This window comes from Limulus polyphemus, unplaced genomic scaffold (genome assembly GCF_000517525.1).
Source record: "Limulus polyphemus unplaced genomic scaffold, Limulus_polyphemus-2.1.2 Scaffold3772, whole genome shotgun sequence".
Classification (NCBI taxonomy): domain Eukaryota; kingdom Metazoa; phylum Arthropoda; class Merostomata; order Xiphosura; family Limulidae; genus Limulus; species Limulus polyphemus.
Window position 1 is genome coordinate 46,438 of NW_013669382.1, and position 7,201 is coordinate 53,638.

The following is a 7,201-nucleotide window of genomic DNA, read 5'->3' on the forward strand; positions in this document are numbered from 1 at the left end:
GCATTTGAAGATTTTTATAGAACAAAAATTCAATTTGATACTTTAAAAATTAGTATATATATTGTTCTAAACACAAAAGAGCTGAAAACATCAAGATAAGAAAATACTGTAAATCAAAAAAGGTTTACTGTTATTTAGTTTGGTTAAAAACCTACAAAGTCTTCATTGCACTCATTGTAATTTATTTTTTTATTGTTCAGGGAGCATTATGAATAGTTATGTTTTTAAAAGAAAGAAAAACCTACTATTGTTATAAATAACACATTCAATTGAACTAAACTATGTATGCCTATTTAAATATTCTTACACATGGCTTGTGTATATCATATATTATTCATACCTTCAGTGTATAGGATGCAAGCAGATTCTGACATCAAATTTTGGGGTAAAAAAGTGTGTCTTATACACCGAAAAATACAGTAATTAAGAAATCTGAAAACAACACTACTGAGGTAGTTGATTTACAAATTATCATTAACCATAAAAATACAGTGCAGAAAATTTAAAAAATATCAATTTATCATTAAATATAAAAACAATCCAGAAAATTTTATAAACTAATACCAATAATTCTTTTTAAAAATTCAATTAAACATACAAGCTAAAACTAACAAATTGATCTTCTGTGCAAAGCCCCCCGAAATGTATCTCTAGATTATCTCTGTTACAATTTTAATATCTTAACAGCAATAAAAAACAAACTGTAATATTCAAATTCCAAACACTACCAATTAACTGAGTATTATCATCATCTCCAGCTAAAAAAAAATGCAAAAAAAAGTTAACTACCATGAAACTTACAGTGTGCTCTTCTAAAAATTTCCAGACTATCATAAGATAACTATACCTTCAATTTGACTTCAAAAGTTAATCCTATCCATCACTAAACAAGTATTTTGCATAAGCATTTCTATTTTTAAAAATTGCAATTCTTTTCCCTAACTTAAAATTCAGAACTCAGGGTTTTTACCGATAATGTTTTAAATTCATGTTTAGAAGCAAAATTATGACAAAGGAAACCTTTATATAGTGTTTACTTTATTATCTGAAAAGAATGGCAACAAATGAAGGCAAACACTGGGCTCCAAATATTGTTATTTTTACATGTTGAACAACAAAAACAATTAAAAAGTTGTGCTAAATAATGAGTTACTTTAATATTAATGGAACCAAACTTGAATTTTCTTATGATTTCTAAAAAATCATTGTGATCACCAGAAATGACATTATTTCTATAAAATTTTGCAAAATCCAACTCTACCACCCACATTCAAGCACTTCATATATATATAGTGTCTAAGTATTAGTTCAAGAAGCTACAAATAATGAACAACTGTTTCCAAAGCAGACCTCTGAAGAACCCCACTAATTTAATTTTCTTTCCAAGAGATTTCTATTTCATCTATTTTTTAATATCAGACTATACATGCACAAAAAGAAACTATTTTTATATCTAATCCTGATATTTAAAATACTAGTTGAAGCTTAATTAAATTAAATTATTTTAATGCTGCAGCTTGTACCACAATTGAAGGCAAACTATAACACACACTTACTACTCTCTTAAAAATTAAAACTGCTTTTCCTGGAGTCATATCTGATTTACATATTTTAAACTGGTGTCCTCTAGTCTCACTGCCTGCATTTCCTTTTTTTTTTTATATGAAAAACTATCTGGAATTATGGATTTCAAACCTCTAACAATCCTCTCAAAAACCCAGTCATGTCTCCCCTCTCCCTGAATCATGCTTAGTTATGAACACTATTTTCTTTCTACCATTAAACAATTTCCTATCCACTTCTCTACAAACTTCATCTTACTAATAAGACCTTTTATTTGGCACCTTAATAAAGCCAAATTACACAGCATCCTACTCTAAGAAAAGCAATAGTCATATCAAAAAACTACAAATTAGTACAGAAGCGTAAATCTTTTCTAAAAACATGGTGAAAATCATTAATTACATGTCAATTTTACATAAGCTTTGTCAATTCACTTCTGTTTATCATACAATATGTAATAAAATTACAAGAAATTGAATCAAAACATCATCCAAACACAAGCTCATCAGGTAGATTATCTACTTCAAAACCTTTAACTGTACCACTTGCTATTTTTCATATAGCATCAGAAGATATTTTGGTAAGTAGACATAACAGTGTTATATTTATTTACTCACAATATTGTCTGTTTTTAAATTTTGGTTTTATAAAGAACCAATACAGCATTGCATTCATTTTTCATACATAAAAGAGCAGAGTCAAAATGTGGAACTCTGAAAGCAAAATCTCAAACTATAGCTGCTGAATTATCTTAAGTGAGCCATCCAGAGACTGCCAATGTTACCAACTTAGCTTTTTTTTTTTTTTTCCAAAGTGACATGTTATTAATTTGTTTAATTTGAAGTTTAGTTTTTTCTTTATTCTTTTTAATAATAATCTGTATATCCCTCATAGGATCTCCATGGCCCCTTGTACCACCAGTTGGAATTCACCAGTCTAACCATTATACATGAGATCTTACTATTGACTTTATTCTTCAAAAAATAATTTTTAAAAGTTACCATTATTCAACACTGAAGATTGAGTGTATGGCATACCCCTCTTATCATGTCAAAAAAAAAAAAACTGTATTTAATTATGTTACATATTGATATATTTAATACACTTATGGTGACAAAGCTATACTTTGTTATACTTAGTCTAACAATTGAACTATGACATGCTTGCCCCACAGTTTAACAAAGCCTTTGAAATTTAAAGTTTGCCACTTCACTGATTCTGTATAACAATATGTGGTGCATCCTCTAATGATACTGACCGAATAAATGTATAACAAAATAATTAAATATTTTAATATTCATTACTCCCATTAATAGAAAAAAGTTATTACATCATTGCTTACTATATTGATACACCAAACAATGTTATGCCATTTATTTCCTTTGCTACAATTATTACAAGTTTCACATTGAATTCAAACATATCTCATATTAAAGTTAATCATCTACAGAATTTCATGACACAGTAATATTGCATGCTGTATATTTTCTAACAAAATTAATGAAACTGTTACATGTTAAATGTTTGTCTATACATATTGAAATATCACACAATCATAACTATAAATCATTTTCTCTATTTCAATTATTAACCTTTCAGTATTTCATACTCTCCTATACAACTACAAACATCTGGTGTGCAATAAATTCATTATCTCAGCTATGTATTTTTGTATGGACAGAAAACTACGCAACAGTAACTTTCATGTAGTTCATTATAGATTTAAGTTGTCAGGTAAGTACATATTCAAATTTTAAAGGGGAAGCCCTACTTCACAGTTATATGTTAATGGTGACTAGCAATGTAGCATCCAACATGTTGCAAAATATTACAGAGTTCAATATTTAGACTGTGGGCTTTGCAACTTATAAAAGTTATAACTAAGTATTACTACTACAAATACTATAATACTACAAAGCTACATGAGAGCTATCTTTGCTACTGATAATCACTTCCGTTTTATTTTTTGGCAGTTACAGAACGCAAACCACTGAAGTTAGCATTGCAGTTGGATAATTGACAAGTTTAGAAGTTATCTAGCTATGTACTTAAGTTCAGTTATAGAAGTTAAAGAACTTGTCAGAAGGACTAAAGTAACGTGGAGTTACTCAGTTAGAATCCTATTTCTAGGCCTAAAGCGCACAATGTTTAGTGTGGTTTAGCTACTGGCACTGGCAGACCAAATTTGTTTTTCCTCCTTTTTTTTTTTCTAGTGTTAAATATGGTAATTCAGAAATTGCGTAATAATAATTAGATGTGAAAAACATTTAGTAGCACTAATACTGATTAAAACTAATTGCAGTACTATAGTAATAGCGTTTGGGCATGGCCAAGTGGTTAGCATGCTAGGCTGAGAACGTTAGGGGGATACTGTAACACTAACAGTGTCAACAATGTATATGAACAAAAAATTAGACCTGTTTCAGCCCTATCTAAACTTTAAAAAAAAACTAACTAGACGAAATGTTGATTTTGAGTTTGACACATATTTAACGAAAAATAAATAAATTGTATTTACTATAATACAAACATAAAATAATATTTTAACACTTACAGATTATTCAAGCTTAAGGTCCAGCTCAGACATTAAGTGTAACAATTAACAATACGCAATAATCCAATCAAAGCTTACGCCTATACTGTACACTATATTATCAAAACGCACTGAACCTTCACCACAGCTGTTGCTGTTCGGTTATGCGACATCTTCTGGCAAACTTTTCTAATTGATCGATATTGCAGTAGGAGTTTTTACAGTATCTTCTTCTTCAGAAGGTTAATAAATTAATTCTGAAAATAGAAATAAAAACAAAGACTTCATCAATTACATATAATAAATAAGGAATATTTAAAAAAATATTATTTGTGTTTAGTATATGGTGGAGTTTACAGAAGTAGCCTCTTAACAAATACTGTAATAAAGTTTTAATTTTAAAATTATACTTTACAAGGAAATTTGAAAAAAATTGTTTTACATAGATTGTGTGAGTGTACATTAGTTTGCAGCATTTTGAACACATTTGAGTGTTTGTAAATAATTTAAAAAACGTTATCTTAAATCGCATTCTATCGACCTGCTAGTTTACTTCTGAAGCTTGACCTATTCACCGCTTTTCTTAATGGAAAATGAGCACTAGATTTATAACTAACGTTAACAAATGTGAAACAAAAGACTGTCCAACACACACTTTTTGCATAGTTTATTGAAGTATAGACGCAATGAGATAAAAATACATCCCACTTCGTTCCATTATATGCTTACCAAACGGACCCCTTCACTACAAGTCTGTAGCTTAGAGGTGGTCGCGGAATGAATTAAACCACCTTTAACAAAACAAAATCAGAGATATCAACACAGTTTATCACTCTGGCTAAGAGAATTGAGGAGCAAGCTCGTTCTATCTAACCTACTCATCTAGGTATTGAATTATTTAATGCTTTCCACCTTTAGAGGGGTTGCTGAAAAAAAGAAGAAAAGGATTAAAACAAAGTTAAAAACAGAAAACTTGGAAATCACAGCTTTATTTATCGCTTTTTGGAGAAAGTCACTGTATAGTTTTCAGATCCAATTTTCATTCATGAAAGGAGCAGAGTTCATGCCCGTATACAAACAGTCACTGAAAATATTGTGTGCCAGGTTTGTATCTCCAGTTATAATATTGGTCCGTCGCAGTCCGTCATCTAGCTCCTGTTAACCATGTGGTATATAGGCGTTTTCTAACTACTTGTTCTTATAAAGGAACTTTGATTTTTTTTTCATTTATTCAGGTGTGTTTGTAGTTTATACACGACATGTTTGTCAAGAGGGTCGAGAAATTGTTGTCACTTTTATAGTTGCATCTTGTTCTGTGCCATTAACCTGAGATGGCCCCTTTTGTTTTCTCGTGGCAGGGACAGCTGTAAGGTTGTACATAGTACTTGAAGCTAGACAGCCATCTTTTCCTTTGGAATTCAGGTGTTATCTTGAGGTTCGACCTCCATACGTTTCAACGGGAATGACCAGTCACGTGAATAGCTCAAGCCACTTTGGGTAAGTATGACGCAACTGGCTTAGCTAAGTAACATGATACTTATTCAGTTCAGTAAAATATCTCAACCATGTAGGTGTTGAACCACTCTTGAAAGAGAAACAGCTTTGGATTCAGGTCTCCAGTAAAGGCGATTGTCAGTTGTGGCAAGTAAAGGCACATATGCTATGTTTGTGAAATTAATAAAGATTGTCTTTTGTGATTGTACAATCATGTCCAGTCTTTCTTTTTTCTCGCAAATTCAATTAGTCAGAGAATACAGAATTGTTTTGCGATAGATATCTTAAAGAATCTTTTGCTAAGGTTCAAAGGAGGGCTACTAAGATGATTTCTGGAATGAAAGAGTTACCTTCTAAGGGATAAGTCAAGACCTCTCAATTTATTTTATCTTGTAAAAAGAAGGATAAGAACAGAATAGGATATATAACTGAAGTTTTTACAAAGACCTCTTATTTTTTTGCTATATCTATGATGATAATAGGATGAAAGTACACAAGTTTAAGATTTGGAAAATACAGACTAGGCTTCAGTTAAAACATTTTTATTCCAAAATAAGAACTTCTAGAACTCCTACTGTTGTCCAAGATCCAAAAACAAACTTTGAAATCTCCTGCCACAATGTACTTTTTGACACAGTTCTGAAAAGTTTGGAGAATAGATTTGCTTCTCACAAAGATCTATACAAGGAAATTTCATGTTTGGATCTCAATAGATTTGAAGAAATAATTGCTGAACCAAAGAAAGTTGATCTTTGAATGTGAAGCAATTCCAGATATTGATTCTATTTCACTGCATGAAGAGCTGGTGTCATTTGCTTCCAACTATAAACACTTGAAAAGAGGCTTGCATGAAAGTGATGTCACAGAGACAGAATATGACGTGCCGGATGAAATTGAACCTCAACCACATCCGCTCGTGAAAGAAGTTGTTTTCCATGTGTATTTAAACTTTTATGCAGTTATAGATTGTGTTCTTCTGCCTATGAAAACTTGTATGAGGCGTACAAATACACTTAGTGTTTGTTTGTTTGAAGTTAAGCACAAAGCTATACAATGGGCTATCTGTACTCTGCCAACCACGAGTATCGAAACCAGGTTTCTAGCGAAGTAAGTCCGCAAACATACCGCTGTGCCACTGGGGGCAACACTTGGTGTTATTCAATGTTCATGTGAGAGATATTTTTCCAAATTGAAGATTCTAAAAACTTGCTTAAGAGCATCAACAACACAACAAAACTTGGAGGCACTGATGCTAATTGCAGCCGAAAAAGACATTGCTATCAACATACGGAACAACAAAGATTGTATAATAGATAAATATGCGTCTACAACAAAAGAGCTAAGCTCTTTGCTCCTTGTATAATCATTTTGTTTGTTTTGACATCTAGCAGTTCTTTTTACTTACTTTAATAATAAAAGTGTTTTTGTTTCTCAGTTGAAATGTTATAATAATAAAAATGTTTTTGTTCGTCTGTTGCATTTTTTTTTTTTAATTTTAGGGGGCACCCATTTTTGAAAGTAACCGAGTCCAAAAAGTGTTATCAGACAGCTCCTGTTTCTAATTAATATAAATTTATTACTTACTTGTACCATTCTGGGAAAATGTCGAAA

General features: G+C 31.0%; 1 protein-coding gene across 1 annotated transcript in view; it reads right to left on the reverse strand.

Moving 5' to 3' along the window:
- The window catches only part of LOC106470014 (tyrosine-protein phosphatase non-receptor type 9-like), a 42,977-nt gene extending 38,735 nt beyond the window's left edge, over positions 1 to 4,242 (reverse strand). Inside the window, exon 1 of the mRNA XM_013930534.2 lies at positions 4,118 to 4,242. The gene's annotated coding sequence lies outside the window, so the exon portion shown is untranslated. The remainder of the gene's footprint in view (positions 1 to 4,117) is intronic.
- Positions 4,243 to 7,201: the final 2,959 nt, after the last annotated feature.